Here is a 17,537-nt window from a genome sequence, read left to right as displayed (position 1 = left end):
CTATCTAACTTAGGTATAAAAGCATCTGCTTATCCAACCACCAGGACTGAAGTTTCAATATTTAGTGTGTGCGTCCTTTCTTTGAAAGTGATATAAAATTATTTTAAGGTGTTAATCTGCTAACAACAATGAAAGATAATTATTTCTCCAATTTCTGAAGACTTCCCAGAGAACAAAATGGTGCCTATGGTCATTCTGCAAAGAAAGGTCATTGCATGGTGGTGGATGCTGCTAAGGAAATGTTGGTTGCAGTCAAAAATACTTTAATCAAACACGCATGGTCTGGCTGCTCCTTTCCCAGATTTGTCAGCACTCAATGCCTCATGTGCCTGACATCATATAGTTTTATAGTGATAACTGAAACTGGCACATGGTTAACTAACAATGAGAAGTAACGTAACGTTTCATAGATTCATAGATTGTAAGACTGAAAGGGACGTCAGAAGATCATAGGATCCAGCCCCCTGCACCAGGCAGAAAAGACAACTGGGGTCAAGTGACACCAGCGAGGTAGCTGTCCAGTCTCCTCTTGAAGATCTCCAGGGTAGGTGATTGCACCACGCATGGAGGGAGCTTATTCCACAGTCCGGACACCATGACTGTGACAAAATTTTTCGTAATGTTGAGCCTGAAATGGTCTTACAGGAGTTTGTGGCCATTACTTCTGGTTTTCTGCAAGGGTGCCCTGGTGAACTGTTGCTCACCCAGCCCTTGATGTATTCCCCTAATGTAGTGGTAAGCTGCTACCAAGTCCCCTCTCAGCCTTCTCTTTTCCAAGCTAAAGCTTCCCTCAGCTTTTCCTCATATGGCTTGCCATGCAAGTCTCTGATCATATGGATGGCCCTTCTCTGGACTCTCTCAAATTTTACCACATCCTTGTTAAAGTGCAACATGCAGAACTGGAGGCAGTCCTCCAGCTGCAGTCTCACCAATGCTAAGTAGAGCAGAAGAATCACTTCCTTGGTTTTGCTGGAGATGCATCGATTGATGTATCTTCAGCAAAACCAAGAAGTATTATTTGCCCTGCTGGCTACAGCATTGCGCTGCCAGCTCATATTCATACTGTGGTCTATTATTACCCCCGGGTCCCTTTCATTCATGGTGCTAGTCAGTTTGGTGCTGCCAAGCCCATAGGTGTCCAGGGGGCTGTTCGTCCCCAGATGAAGCACTTTACATTTCTCAATGTTGAACTTCATCTGGTTCTGATCTGCCCAACTTCCCAGCCTGCCCTGATCTGCCTGTATCTGTAGCCTATTTTCAAGCGTGACCACGCTCCCCCATAACTTGGTGTTGTCTGTGAACTTGGCCAGTGAGTTCTTCACCCCCACGTCCACATCATTGATAAAGATGTTGAAAAGAACTGAACAAAACACCGACCCCTGAGGGACATTGCTGGCCACTTCCCACCAGGACAACACAGATCTGTTTATTAGGACTCACTGGGTCCTACCCTGAAGCCAGTTAATGAGGTATTGCTGTTGTTGTAACTTAGCCAGTCTGCATTTTCTTTCCCAGGGTAGGTCCTCATCTCAGAGCTGACTTAAATTACTAAGTCTAGGCACCAGTCTAAGCACCTGAGTTAGCTTAGCTTTTGTCTAAAGGCATTTTCACATATGCTCCAGAGGGCATGGGGGATGCTTTAATTAGCGAGCTGCGCTAACGAAAAGTACGTGTATTGGCATCCCCTGTACTGAAAAATGGCAGCAGGGCACTTTGAATTGAGCTTTAGTCAAAGCACCCCACCACCTTTTCAGCGCAGGGACACTGATACACGTGATGCTACAGTCTGCTGGAGCACGTTTTTTCCTGATTAATTGAGTCTGCTCCAATGTAGTGGATTTACAGCATGTCAGAGCTGGCTCTCTGAACATCTATAGGAGCCCTAAGTGACCACACCAAAGCTGTATTAACACAACTGTGTCCTCTTTGTTTTTCATGGATCCATAGCCATTTCCTGGTGCTGAGACACTCTTTCCCAGTTGACTGTGGGAGCATTTCTTTGCCCCTCAGAGAATTATGAAAGAACACTGGAGAACTATCAGCACTCAAATAATTTATTTTGCATGTTCACTGCAAAAGTTTTCTAACCTTGGATAAAGGAATCAAACATATCTTAGGGTGAATGACAAATTGAACAATCTTCAGTACCTACTGTCCAAAATCAAGACCTCTGAACAACCAGTAATGGAACTCTTATTTGCTGACAATTGTGCCTTCTTTGGCCACACAGAAGAGGATCTTCAAGTCCCATTCTTCAGGGGCTTGTTACGATTTTTGGCTGTACTATTATTAGTCTCAAGAAGAAAAAAGTTATGCACGAGCCTGCTCCTTGCAAACCATACCATCTAACATTACTATCAATGGGTGCTGATTGTCTGCAATGGGCAAACTTATCCACCTAGGAAACACCATGGCGTGTGAGGTGTTCTTAGATGGTGCAATAAATCAGTCTTTTTAAAGCCAGCAGTGCTTTTGAAGAGTGCTGAATGAGTTTGGGGGAGAAGAGGGGAATTAAATTGCCCAAAAAATTGTAGTCTATAAAGCGATATGTGTGTGAGAGCTGAACCACATATAGTTGTCACAATAGGAAACTCAGTCCCTTACACCTAAGATGCCTCAGAAAGATCATGAAAATTCATTGGTGACATAAGTTACCTAAAAAAGAGCAAATATGCCAGGCACAGAAGCAATGATAGCAAAGGCACAGACATGGGCACTGTAACAGGGCACCTGATATCCCCTTTTCCCCATGTAACAGTGCCTGGTAAATGGGGAAAAAGGGAGGGGATATGCCAGTGGGAACAAAGGAAAACAAACTTACCCACGGCCGGACCACAGTGGGAAAAGCGGGACAATGCCAAGCACTGGGAACCCAGGTGTTCCCAATAAAGTGCTGCTCAGACTCCAGCAGGGCCACATGTGGGAGCAGGGCCAGGGCAGACTGGCTCCTGGGAGAAGAACCAGAAAATAAAAGGGAAGCAGGGAGAAGAGACAGACTGCCCCTGGGACAGAGGCAAACCAGAGGGGATGGAGCCACGACAGGGAACACAACCTGAATGGTAAACTGAACAACTCCAGTGACAGATACTTACCAAAGACTGAGGAGGGGAACAGATGAATGATGGTCCAGGTAAGCGTCAATTCAGGGAAGGGCTTCACCTGTGGGAGAGAAGACAGGGGAAGCCAGAGTGAGAAGCTGTGGGGAAGTCAAACAAGCTCCTCCACCCTCATTACCCAGAGGGAATTTCTGGGGAAGGGAACCGGGACAACAGTAAAACTGTAGGCAGCTGCCTAAAGTGCTAGAGAATCGCAGAGCCTGTGATCCTGAGGATCTAAGGGTCAGCTCTCCAAGGCCAATGGGCCACAGAGCTGGTCCCCCTTGGCGAGTTTAATTCTCACGAGGACTGTCAATACAACAGCTCCTGTCCAATGGAGGACAGGGGAATGCCATCTCCCTAGGGATAGTCAAGCATGGATAAGAAAGGGACAGGGGGAGGGACACTTGTAACCACAAGGCCCGTCTGAAGAAGAAAGAGTGGAGGAAACCCAGAGCAACGCCGAAGTCAGGGATAGTTTCATAGTTTCATAGTCGGCAGGGTCAGGAGGGTCCTGAGCAGATCAAGTCCGACCTCCTGCTGTGGGCAGGTAAGAGCGCTGGGGTCAAATGACCCCGGCTAAGGGATTGTCTAGCCTCTTTCTGAAGACCCCCAGGGTAGCAGCAAGCACCAATTTCCTTGGAAGTTGGTTCCAGACCCTAGCCGCCCTGACCGTGAAGTACTGCTTCCTGATATCTACCCTGAATCTACTCTCCATCAACTTATGGCGGCCGTTATTCCTTATTACTCCCAGTAGTGCTCGGGGGGAACAGGGACTCTCCCACTGCCTGCTGATCCCCCTTGGCCAATTTATAGATGGCCACCAGATCCCCTCTCAGCCTCCTCTTGTGGAAGCTGAACAGGTTCAGGTCTCTTAGCCTCTCCTCATAGGGCCTGCACTGCTGCCCCCTGATCATGCGAGTGGCCTCCTCTGGACCCTCTCCAGGCTGTCCACATCCCTCCTGACATGCAGCGCCCAGAACTGGACGCAGTACTCCAGCTGCGGCCTGACCAGTGCCGCATAGAGGGGGAGGATCACCTCTTTGGGCCTTCTCATGTGCATGCATGACAAGGTGTGGTTAGCCTCACTGACTGCGTCCCCACACTGGAGGCCCATGTTCATCTTGGCATCAATGATGACGCCAAGATCCTTTTCTGCCTCTGCACTGACAAGAAGGGAGTTCCCCATCCTGTAGGTATGATGCTGCTTTTTTCTCCCCAGGTGTATCACCTTGCACTTGTTGGTGTTGAAACCTGTCCTGTTCTCATCCACCCACCCCTGTAACCTGTCCAGATCTAGTTGAAGCCAGTCCCTCTCCTCTAGTGTGCTCACTTTTCCCCAAATCTTAGTGTCATTTGCAAATTTGAACAGGGTGCTTTTTACCCCCTCGTCCAAGTCGCTGATGAAGATGTTGAACAGTGCGAGCCTGAGGACTGAGCCCTGGGGGACCCCACTGCCCACATCCCTCCAGGTCGAAAATGACCCATCCACCACCACTAGACAGATGGCATACAATTTGCTCTTTAGACCAGCTAAAAGGTATATCTGGTTTTCAGTAACAAGGTCTACGGGCATAGCTAAGTTGGTTAGGGAAGTGAAATAGTCACACCCCAGCCAACACACTGACCTAAGCAAAGAGTCCTTCTCCCAGGATAGCTTACTTCATTTCAAGAACTAGCATAAGCTATGCCAGCAAAAGAGTTATTTTGCCAGTGTAATTTGTGTCTCCACTAGGAGGATTTGCCAGTATAGCTAAATGATGTTCTGTAGTGATATCAGCAAACCGTTTCTACTGTAGACAAGGCCTCTATTTACTTTGTTAGCCCGATAAACTCTGGCACATGAAAAAATACACAGACTTTTAAAAAAATGAAACTATTAAGATTTAGCCTCTTGTTACTCTGTCACTTGAGAAAACAGAGTCTTCACAGAAACCCTACTAACCAAAAATGATCAAGGCAGCAGAATCAGTTAGGCTCCAAACTGATTTTCAGCACTGTGATGAGATGGTCTTTTATCATTTTTTGGAACTTTTCTCTTTCCCAATTAGAAGACACAGCTGCTGGGAATAAAGTGATGTCTGTTCAACGGGTGGAAGCCACGATGTGTAAGCACTCACAGCATCAATAGGAACCATTGTTCAGCAAATATTGCCATTGAAAAATTGTAAAAGGCTAAAAGAATTAATTTTGCATTCGTCTTTTATGAAACAGTTTGGGGGTTTTTATTTTACTGGGTCATTTGAATAGGAGTTTCTTGTGTACTTGTGGATCTTTTGTCACCTAACAAATGCATGCTTGTTTGCATACAGCAGTATCCCCTTTCTGCTCCACTGAGGTAAAAGTTTTCTGGTCTAAACAATGTCCCATCCCCAAATTATAGTTTCCTTGCCATCGAATGATCTATCAAGCACATTTCTTTTTTACTTATTTTGTGAAGAATCACTTAGACTAAAGTTTTGCTCAGGAAACAAAAAGGACTTTTCAAGTTAGAGAATCCAGAAGGAGACTCAGAAGAATATGCTCTTTTAGGTAATGGCATGTTTCCATTGATCAAGTTTCTGACAATGAACATTATGTACCTCAGTTCTTTCTACCAAAGAGAAATAAGATGTCAGATCCCAGAAGAAGTTAATCATAGTTGACGAGCTACACAGTGCCCTGAATTATGAGTATCATGCAACAACATGGTTTGGTGAAACCAGTATTCTTTGATCACTTCATTTCTTTCGTGCCCTCAGCATACTGTGCTTTTCCTGGACATCCCATATAGATTTAAAGCGTTTTTATCTATAATGAACAGGGTATCGTTCTCTTATTGAGAATAAACATGCATCTCTCTTTTTAATTACTTTTAGCACTTAGGATTTACAATACAGGGTTTACAAAACATAAACGTAGGTGGTTAACACAATAAAAAGCATGGCTTTGTGAGGGGGTTTCCATGGGGTTTCCACTTCTGCTAATACAGGGGTTTATAAATGGGATAGATACATGATCTCAACCTATTCCTACTGAAATGGATGAGGCTTGCCCTTGATGTCAATAGGAGTTGTGTAAGGCCCACTACGCTACATAGAATTGATTTAGATAAGCAACATGTCTGTCTTTCAGCCACCACCTGGCATTTGCTACAATACCAAATGGAGATACACAGGTGATGTGCTGTGCTGACCCTTTGCCTGCATGGTGGAAATCCTACACAGACACAGGCTAGGAAGCACAAGAAGGGGGAATGCAGCCTCTGTAATACCGTGCTTCCTTCTGCCAACCTCACCTGGGGGTCTCAGGCTGCAGCTGAGACTGCAGCAGGCTTAGGGATGGCTGTTTCTGCTCTGTCCTTTGCACAAGCCACAGTGCCTTTGCAGGAAAGTTCCTGCTAATCTAGTCCCCAATTATTCTGCACTGTAAAGCCGATCAAGGAGAAGTCCAGAAGACAGCAGGGGGTGGGAATTTCCTTACAGCATGAATGCTGCAGTGAAGTTTTGGGGTTGTTGTTTTTTTAACTGTATCAACTTGAACTTTCCCAGCAAAACAAAGTTTTGTTAGAAAATACTGAGACAATGAACCTGAAACAGGACAGATTGATTCAACCAGGTTTCAGTGAGTCCAAAGCAGGGTGCAGATGGATTCTTGGCAGACTCTCAGCAGACCCAAGGCACCCAGGAGTCACCTACAAGGAGTATAAAAGCCCTGGACTCTCAGCCCTGAGAAAGTCTTCCTAGTGGGACTCCAAGGTGTGTGGCTCCAAGGTAACCTACCATGGCCATGTCCTGAGGGCTGGGGAGACTGAGGAGTCCACACCAGCACTTGCAGCCATAGAGCCAGGAACATAAAGACATGGGACTCCCTGTCAAACAGGGCTTGATACTTGGCTCTGCAGCTGCCCAGATGTTCAGAGAACACAAGGTGAAGCCATGATACCAGGGCTTCCCTGATCTATGGACCCTGAAGTTCTGCCATAGGCGTCTGTGGTCTGTGTCTCCAGGCAGGGGGTATGATGAGACTGGCTAGGAGCTGTTCCAAGAAACTGCATTAGCAACATAGGGAACTAACAAGAAGTCAACTTTTACAGAGCAGCTGGAGGGTCTGGGGAACTTCCTGTCCTAAGGAAACCTTAGGAAGTGGAATCGGTGTGATTAGACTCAAACAAAATTTTGAAAAATACATATATTTCCCACAAATCAGTTTCAGGGGGGAGAGAAAAACATAATTGTCTCAATTATGTTGATGCTAAGCTAATCAAATAGGGTTTATTCTGTATTTTAACAAGCATAAGCAAGCAACTTGTGATAAAATAAGACCCCTCTCCCTGTTTATTTGGTGTTATCTGTGATCAACTCGTTCACGCCAGAGAAAATGTACTGTAGTGAAAACACTGGAGAAATTAGCCACACTTTTATTTAAAAAAAAAAATCAAGACCATGCTTTTAATATCACTTTAATTTTAGACAGCCTAGTTCAGATATACATTAACTGATTGCTTTGTATTTAAAAAGGAAACACTGTTTTAAAAATCTATAATTAAAATTTTGTTTCACTGGTGTCTAGATAGTACTCCATTACACTTTAAGAATCACCTACATTATTAATAAGGCATTCCACATATTCTTCACTGTACTGGACTCCTTTGTCAATCACTAAACGGTATTTGTAACTAAACTATATTACTTGTGTAAATATTAAAATATGATAAGTGTATGAAAAATAAATATTAAGAGCAACTGTAATATTTGTATCATAGTAAGCCTAATGGTCCTAGCAATGGACTGGGCCCTCACTGCACTAGTTCTTAAGAACACAGGAAAATAGGCTGAAGCAAGAGCAACTTCCTGTGCCTCTCCATAAGCTGGTCCAGTAGGCAGCCAAGAGTGGAGACAGTATCTATGGGGCAAGATGGAGGGTAAACCAGAAGGAGTCTTGCTCTGTGGTTCAGCAAGATAAACACTGCTGTCAGAGGGATGGGGCCTGAGTTCTCAGCCCAACAGAGCAGAAGTTATTCCACTACTGCCTCTGTTTAATCCCATAGCTAGTTAATGCCTAGTGCAAAAACAACATACTCAGAAGGGCTAGATAAGTTGGGGAATAAAAGCTAAAATTCATGAGTGGCCCAAAATGCTACTTATAAGGCTAGTTCAGCCATGTAAACGCTACTCACCTACCTAGAGAGGAGATGAATTTTGGCTTAAGGCAACCAACTCTCATTGAATTTCAAAGGCGTGTGGGAATCTACTTCCATTAGGCTTCTTTCAAAATGGACTTGCAAAAACTTGGTGTCTGTCTTGCACATCTAGTTTCTGTTTGTATCTATCAGATTTATAGATCTAATTTAAAATTTTTGATTTAGAAAAGAAATGTAGAATCCATCTAAACCAAGGATGTCAAAGATACCGTCTGTGGGCCAGATCCGGCATGCAGAGCCCCATCATTGGGCCCCCAGTGCTGCCCCTAGATCTCAGAATTGACCTACATGTCTTCAGGCTGGCCCCATGTGCAGGGTCCAGGACACACACTGCATGTGGTGCCTGTCTGGGACTGCACTGCATACCACCTCCATGTGGAACCTATCCAGCATGCACACTACATACAAACCCTGCTCCAGCCTGTCTGTGACCTGCATTGCATGCGGTGCCTGCCCCAGACTGGCGAGGGTGGGTGGCAGAAGTCACATACAGTTCAGGTTAGGGATGGACAGAGCCACTGTTGCATGCACGCAATCTGGCATGCCCATGGGGCTTGGGAAGTGAGGGGGTGGGTGGTACCAGATGGGGACTTTCATGGGCCTGATCTGGCCCATGGAGTGTTTCCGTGCCACTCATCCAGCCTGCAGGTCCAGACTATTTTGACATCCCTGATCTAAACTTACTAATGAAAATTGGCTTCGCCTTGTGTGGTGGGCCTTTTCTTTTACTGCTACATGTGGTTCCTATGCCTGGCTAGGAACCGTTCCCACCTTCTCTCCAAATTGTTCTTGGCCTTTGAAAATGCTGTTCTACAAATGATAGCACTAAAACAAAAACCACATTTTAAATGGTTTTCTCTTCAGCCTTGTGAATCCAGTCAGCTGGATTTGGGAAAGATATGCACTGTCAAAGTTCCCCATGACTGCCAGTGTGACACAAAAGAGTAATTTCCCCGTTGAATTAATTACAGACACTGTAGCTTTGTTTCCTATTTCTGGAGCATGTAAACAGGCTCAAATGAACAAAACTATAGAAGAGCTGATTCTTTTTTTCTCTTAATACCAATTTTACACTGATTTCAGGGGAGCAACTCCTGATGTATATTGATGCAAATAAGTCAGAGGACAACTAGACACATACATATAAGGTAACAAAGGGGATAAATTGAATGTTCACAGAGATTGGCAGTAAAAAACAAGAAAGAACTGAGCAGTCATGTGCACGCTGCAAATAGCATAATACTATAGAAGCACTGAGAGTAAGTTGCATTATTTCTAAAGTTCTTACCTGTTTAATTTTCACCCACTTCTCAGAGCAGCAGGTTTCACTGAGGTGCTGTCTGTGTTATACTTCTTGCACTGGTCATATTTTTGTGCTGTTATGGGGAAATCCTATGTCTCTCTTCCACCATGCAGCGAGAACCAGAGGAGTTCTCTTGTGCATTAAAGGGAAGAAGATCTCAATTGCTTTTTCAGGGAAGGCACACATTAACATGGTTCAGAGCTCAGATGGGGTTCCCTATGCTTCAGTGTGCAATGAAGATTTGTGGGTTGGATATTTTGAGGTACACAATGTGTGCACACATGCCTCCAAACCTGAGCCTGGGGTAGCAGCTGGTGCAAGACTACTATTTGTATGTGACAAGAATTCCTTTCTCTGACCCTGGAGAACATTCCAAGGACACACACTGGGTGTTGGTTATGCCTTTGCTGGATCTTGGAACAGATTCTTCAGCCCTTGTGGAGGCAAAATTTGTGAATGGAATCATATTTTGACCTCAGTGACATCTTTGCAATCCCATTAGCTTTAATAGGAAACTTGATTAGATCAGAACTGTAGGATGTGGCCTTTAGATTCAAGATTGGAATGTGGGGTGACTGTTACCACACCTCTGTAGCATTTTAAAAAGTGGTGCTAGAACAGGAAATAAGGAGCTGGTAAAATACCTGTATATCTTTAACATATAACCAGTTAAACCTGTTTTTGTTTTTTTTTAACAACTTTGATATTCAACCCAAGGGAGCTGTCACCTGTAGAACAGGATCCAGCAATATCACTTTTCTTATTTGTCACCATTCTTGGTTGTTCAGTGAGTGACTCCAGTTTAAACCTTTGATCTGGCCTTTTAAAACAACTTGCTTTCTTATGTAACCATAAAAAAAAAAAGTAAAGAAACTGTAGTGACAAAAATCAAAGTTATTTGGAAAGAAAACATGAAGAGCTTTAATATCTTGGGAAACTAACTGCACTGAAATAGACCAGCCGAGTAAGTACTGAATGCCAAGAGAAGAAAAACACTGCCACACTGTAGTTAAGGATGTGTCAACACTTCAGTTATGAACCTTTATTTTTAGAGTTTGGTGTTCTTACCTCTAATACAAGTTGCTTGTAGCTGAGGCTTAGCCCTGGAAGTCTAGGGGAGCATTAATGGGAGCAGGACTCCACCACACCCACTTCGTGTGCATAAGAAATATGCATGACCACTTGCACTCAGGTATGGAATAAACACGCATGTACAGGTGTGGATAACATGTCAAAGCACGTTGACAATTTTAATGCCTCTTTGTGGCGCATATGTTTTTCTTGAGTAGGCCTCTGCTTTTAAAATTTTACCTTATGAGGTGCTAGTGGAGGAGCAATTTATTTTTTTAATTCCAATAGTGTGTGTGTGCGCGCGCGCGTGTGTGTGTGCGCGCGTGTGTGTGCGCGCATGTGTGTGCATATGTGTGTGTGTGTGTGTGTGTGTGTGTGTAAAACCCTCCTGAATTAAGGGATTAAATTCCAGGATCCTAGTTTGAAAGCAAGGCACAATACAGCCTCTAGCATACAAAGACCCCCAGGTGTTCTTCAAACCTTCAGAAAAAACCAGGAGAGCCAGTGAACCCTCTTGTTCTATGGCCCCCATGACTATGAATGCAAACTTAAATGCCAGCCAACTCTTTCCCCCAGTGCTGTGGCACAGCATTGAAAGGTTGGTCTGGCAGGGGGCGGGCCAAACGGAAAACAGTCTCTGTTCTAAGCGCGGGCCCTAAGCAGGACTCCCTGAAGCTGGGCTGCTGCAGTGTTTGGTACAACTGCAGTCATCAGAGCCTACTCCAGTCCCAGGCAGCTGTCAGGCTTTTATCACTACTTAGATTGTCTCTGCTGAGTATGGTATGGTATGGTATGGTATGGTAACAAGGTAGCAACTTCATTATATGAGCTTCATTTTTTTCTAGCCTTCTGTAACAGAACCCCTACCTCATTACTCAAGGGGCAAGGGTGTTTGGGCTTCCCTCCCTCCTTTCTTCCCCTTCACTCCCTCCCTTGCCCTTCTCTAGGGTCTCCTGGATCATCCTATCCCTTCAGGGCATCTCCCGCCTGCCTTGGCCTCTTGCTCTCACTCTCTCATTACACCCCTGCATTATTTGGTCATTGTTACTTACATTTGCTCGGTGCTACCGCAGCCCACTAGCAGGCTGAGGAGTTTGAAAGAAAACCGCCACCGGGTCCAAGGGCAGTCAGCCCATTATGACCCCAGGGTGGAAGTAGAGGAGTCAGATGACCTGCATCACCCTTTATAAGCTCCAGTCTCGGCAGTCTTGGGCCAGCGAGGCAGTCTGGCTGTAGGAGTTCCAGGGGAAGAAGCTTCTTGTGGAAACGCAGGAATCAAACTCAGAACCGGGGAGAAGTAACTCCAGGTGGCAGATGGGCAGAGAAGACTGCATTGGGAACTTGCTTATTCTTTGGGTTTGGCTTGGAGAGTGCTGCCCCAGAGCGAGACAAACCTGAGGCAGATCATCTTTGTTTTGAGTTGAGTCAACACCCAGGTTTGTGGGTGATCCTTGGTCCGGTGATCCAGAGTATGCCTGTAGGGGAGGTGAAGACCATGGAAAAAGGTTGCTCATAAAGTTTCCCAGACATCAAACTTGACTGGGAAGGCAGAGGACAGAGACTGGGAGGTTAGCTCCAAGCCCAACAGGGAGAAGCCAGCCTGGACTGCAAGGCTGTAGCGTAATATGTAGCGTTAGGCCCTTAAGTCTATGACATGCCCACTGTGCCCCAAATAGTGGGCTCTGATCTGGAAGGCACAATTTGCATGGACCTTGTGTCTGAGAGTGGCCTTTCCCTGTCTACTGGTTCCATCAAGTTGTGGCAGGTGAAAGTACAGATGGGGAAGAGTCGGAAGAAGAAAAGAACCTAGTAGGAAGAAGTCCCAAAAAGTGGGTATACTGTGCCAACCCCCTGGGCAGTGTACACCTTCATTATCTGAAATGTGTTCAAGGGATCCAAGCCTGCTCTCACTGGACACCTTAGCCTGCATGTCAGGGCTGCTCTCATGGATGTGATGGATGTACAGATGGAAGACCAGGCTGTCCCTGGCCATGTTGAAGTGCATAAATAAAGGAGTGGCTTGAAAGCTCAACCTCATATCAGTTCCTGTTCTCAGAGAAGACAAGGGGAGTTAGAAACCAGCACCAACCATGATACTAGCTTCCTAAGAGAGAATGGAAAGGTGCAGATTGTGTGGTGGAAAGGTGAAATGGTCTTCATGGGAGGAAGAAGACGATGTGCCTTTTAAAAGCTGCAGCAGTGACAGCGGTTTTTGTGATCCTGCCTCAGACAGAAAATCTCTGGCTGTTGCTCCTGGGTAACTTGTTACATATACAATGTAACCTTTAAAGTAGCATCATTTACTTTTTTAGGAAAGAAAAATGTCAACCTTTGTTTCTTGCAGCTCCAGAATGGAAGGGGAGCAATAGCTGCCATATGACTCTTTTGCCCAAGATGCCAACATTCGTGACACTGGCTCTGAATAGCCTTATAATTTACTTCTGCTGGAATGAGAAGTGGGTAGACTTTAAGAGCTGTAACAAGGCCAATACTCAATTGCATGCAGTGCAGCTGTCAATATAGGGTATATATTACTCCTCAGGAGAAATGGCAACAAATTTGCAATTCATACAGAAAATTCAATGAGGCATTAAATAGTATTTAGTCCAGTTTTTGTGTAATTGAGACCTCAAGTTTTCCAAGAAAACTTGTTACCCATCCTGGACACCATGGAGGTCTCTTGGTTTTCTTATTACTGTTGGAAGTGGGAGGGGGTTTCTTTGTCATCATCTTATTTTTTCTTTTAAAGTTTTTAAAATATGAAAAATGGTTAGCTCCAAAAATGCTTGGTTCCACTTCCTTTGGCAAGTTATAAGGAGGTCTTGGTGTTTCAGGTATCCAAGTTGTGGTGAAGATCTGGAGTTGCAATTCCTTTGGTTAACAATTACCTGTGAATGCAGGGGACTGAACTCAATGCAGGGACCCAGAAGACCCCATCCTGTCCTCTGTTTGTAAGTTTAATTATGTTGATTCTTTAGGGGTGGGGGGAATATGTAGTGTCTAATGGTTAAAACTGTTTCCTTGGTGAGCTCGGGTATGTATACCCCATGGTAGCCCCTTCCACCTCCTTCCTCTTGCACGCTCCAAATCCAGAAATTCATGGATGAGGCCCAGAAGGTGATGAGTTGGCTGCCCAGAAACTTACTGGGGACCCAGCTCTTGAGAACAGATACAAAGAAATGTCCGGAGCAGCCTAACCACCATATTGCTACCTAGGTGTGGAGTGTGCAAGTGGAACGAGGTAGGCAGTGTTTGCTGCAAAATATCACAGTGTAGGCATCCTCCTAGACAAGCTTGGTTTTGAAGCTGGTAGAAGTGATACAGGCCAGTCCATAAAGAGATTAGATGCTGCAGTGCTGAGGGTCACAATTCCTGGCTGCCATAGCAGAATCCATAGCCCTTCCCCCCTAGGCTCGTATTCAATACAGGGACAGACTTAGGTGCCTTAAAAAGGGATCTGCAACAGCCAGTATGCTCAGTAGGAAGTTGCCTCAAGTAGCCAGCAGTAAACGCTGAAGGAAGAAGAGTGTCTTAAAGCCTGCTCTTTTGAGGGGCTTAGTACCCCTTACACAGCATTACCAGGAAGCGTTTACCTCCATGCAGGATTCATACTACTAGAGAATAAGCAACATGTGCTCTTTACTTCCAAATGTGAACAGGGGTCACTCTTCTTCTAAAACATGGTTAAAGGGGGTAAAGTTAACCCATTTGATCCAACAGAGTAGTGACCCAGGATGAGAGATACCTGGATTCAATTTCTCCTTCTGCAACAAGGAACTTATACTGATTCCTCCCACCAGAGAGTCCTAACCTGCAGATTATGGGCTCTCTTCTCCCCTAAGTATACAGCTTCAAGATTCACTGAATCAGAGAAAGGCAACACAACTAATCTCAATATGCAGGGGTGGGAGCAGAGATCGGCTCCAGTCCCTGCTCCAAGAACGATGTCAATACAAAATTCATAAGCAAGGAGGCAGAAATGAAACCCAGTATTCTCCTCTTCCCACAAGGCTAGTGAGTCATGTGGCTCATGCTCTCTCATTTTTCTCAATGAATCTTTATTTTTTTTATGCAAAATGAAGCAGCTTTAACATGAGAGAGAAATAAGGAGAGCTTTCTGTTCTCTCCGTCCTTCTAAAATAGCCCATCAACAGGAGGACACTCTTCCAGAGCATGGTATATGTTGGCTTGAATCCTCCCAGGAAGAGAAGGAAATAACTCATATCCTGAGTGACCACTCTAGCAGATTATTGCATGAAAGGAGGGGAGGCAGCTTGTCTTCCAGCCATGTTATGAAGGAGAAGGGCTCTGCCTGTTTTTCAGGGTCTGAGGGAATAGGCCTGCTCTGACAGCACCTACTGGGTCATGGCAAGACGGGGAAGAGCGCCTTTTATGGGGAACCCAATGAGGCTGAAGTGTGAGATGGAAGCCAAGCTGCTCAATCCTGTTACGAACAGGGCAGAACAGGGGCTGTGGCTTCTGTTTTAAGGTCAAGTTAGACATGCAGGTTAGGTTGAGGATGGCTTGATGGATGATATAGGGATGATCCTGCCTTGTGCAAGGGGCTGAACTAGTAACCTCCTGAGCTCTCTTCTAGTGACCTTTTCTTGTATAATGACATGTTCAGAGCCGAATTTTAATATGAAAACCTGAGTTACATTCAGGGCTAGATGACAGATGGACATGGATTCTGAAGATCTATATTTTGGACCAAGGTGCCTAAGATTTGTGAATCTGAGCCTTAGCCATTTTGTGGATGGGGAAATTGAAGTATGGAAGAGTTACCCCACAATCCACCTTATAAGGGTATTAGGAAAATTAGCTAATACTTGTGAAGGACTGAGGGACACTTAGGCTAGGTACAGACATTCAAAAAGTCTGAGGCTGAATCAACATTACACAGTTTTCTCTAAGAGACACAGTTTAGATAGATAGCAAACAAAACACATATAGGCCCTTTGGTTGGGGAGGGGGGACAAATCTTAGACTGGATTTGACCATTTTTAAACTAGTCTGTACATGCTGAACTTCTGTTCTGTTATGGGTATAACTGGTTTTACGTGCCGAACTTCTGTTCTGTTACAGGTACAGACCAGTTTTCAGTCACTTATACCAGTAAAAGTGTAATGTCTGCACCTGGCCTTCGAAGCAAGACATTAGAAAAGGGCAAATATTATTCACCTTTCCCAACAAAGGTAATCTAGATTTTCCAAACTGTTTATTGATGTTACAGCCCCTTTTGCCCATTACATGTATAGTCATAAGAGACAGATCCTGCATCACTATGTTACTTTAAATCCAACACTGGGTAAGAAGTCTAACCAAGTGATGGTTCATGAACTGGTTATAAAAACAACAGTCCTTAATACCTCTTAATTACTGATGCGGTAATGGCTGAAAATAATCACCATAGTTCTTTCTTTGGCCTGTGCATAGTGACCAAGTGGCCTCAGTTCACTGCTTGGTGACCCAATATATTCAGTGCTGTTAACTCTCTTAATTTTGGGAGCTTTTCTGCTCGTATTTCTGAGACCGCCTGAGAATCTTGTTGGTCACGAATAATTATTCTTTTAGTCCTCAGAATTTTAAAGTAAACTGGTAAATGTGATACAAGAGCCAAAAGGCAAACACAAGAAACTGAACTGTGCATATTCCCTAAAATAAATAATTATCTATCTGCACATTGAAACAACTTGGAACTTTCTTTCTAGTTTTTACTGTACATGAAATCTCCTTCCTCGTGCATATAACTATATTGTTTAAATCTACTTCTTTAAAAAAAGTAATTTCTGTATGTTGACCAATTATCTCTATGCAGTTAGTCTGTGAAAACAGTCTCATACAGTGTTGGGAAAAAATGTGTATTTCAGCTACACCTTCACCACCCACCAGGGAAGTTAAGTCACCACATCCCTTCCATTTATTTGTTTCACCCACTGTTGTAAGTGAGATTACAAGCTCTTTGGAGCTAAGGCTGTCCCATATAATACATGGAGTAGTCAGCACAATGGATTCCAGAACCTGGCTGAAACCACTAGGTACTACTGCAATACAAACAAGTAATAACAGGGTGTTATATGTTCTTTGCTACCCTGGTAAACAATGTAGGATACTTATCAAAGTCCCAACCAGTTCTGGATTTTTTTTCCTTCTGCCTGGCCAGGAAGTTGTACAACCTTCTCAGATATTGAATTCACCACTGCAGTTAATGCTTTTGTTATCCCCCGATTTAATTACACTACACAAGCCTACACCTCAAGACCACCCAGAAAGCAAAGCAGAGCTTAATAATACTCCACACCTATGCATGACAATCTGCTCTGGGTTCCGTATAGATTTGCAAGGTGCATTTGCAGGTGTTGTTTTTATTTTATTACCATGGTGTTTAGGAGTACTAGCCACGTACCAGAATCCCATTTTGTTAGACAACATACAAATACAGAATCTGTTCAGTGGAGTTTATCATGTAAACCAAGTGTAACACAAGAGATCACATATAACAGGTGAGCACATGTAAAGGATGAGTATTGATCAACATGCTAGGCAATATAGTACATCACCAGTGTGAGTTTTCTGTAGGCATCACAGCAAAGGAGAGTCACAAAAGGAATCTGAAGGGGGGGTGGTAATGAGGTGGCTTTGTGGATACTTACAGCATGAGAAGCACTTGGAAGCATAAAAATGTTTGTTGAAAAATCCAGCAAGTAGGCAATGGAGGCTGACATTATAAAGCACTTAACAACGTAGGTCATGGGTGATCCACCCGTTGTTTCTTTCTCCCAGTGAAGCTGCTTCAATTGCCATTCAGCTAAAGGAGCCAGCAGTTCTCTGGTTTATCGTACCAGGTGGGATAGTGGGTATTTTCAGTGAAGGAATTAGCCCTGTT

The 17,537-nt window shown here is 44.3% G+C and overlaps 1 long non-coding RNA gene across 1 annotated transcript; it reads right to left on the bottom strand.

Annotated features, from left to right (window-relative positions):
• Positions 1 to 2,827: 2,827 nt before the first annotated feature.
• LOC149869588 (uncharacterized) lies at positions 2,828 to 17,435 on the bottom strand. The gene is made up of 3 exons (XR_016441493.1): positions 17,305 to 17,435; positions 3,093 to 3,159; positions 2,828 to 2,948 (listed from the first exon to the last, which is right to left on the bottom strand). It is a non-coding gene; the product is annotated as an uncharacterized LOC149869588 (long non-coding RNA).
• Positions 17,436 to 17,537: the final 102 nt, after the last annotated feature.

The sequence above is a fragment of the Crocodylus siamensis genome, chromosome 3 (genome assembly GCF_052110815.1).
Source record: "Crocodylus siamensis isolate JL-2025a chromosome 3, ASM5211081v1, whole genome shotgun sequence".
NCBI classification, from domain to species: domain Eukaryota; kingdom Metazoa; phylum Chordata; order Crocodylia; family Crocodylidae; genus Crocodylus; species Crocodylus siamensis.
This window is presented reverse-complemented; position numbering and strand designations above follow the sequence as displayed.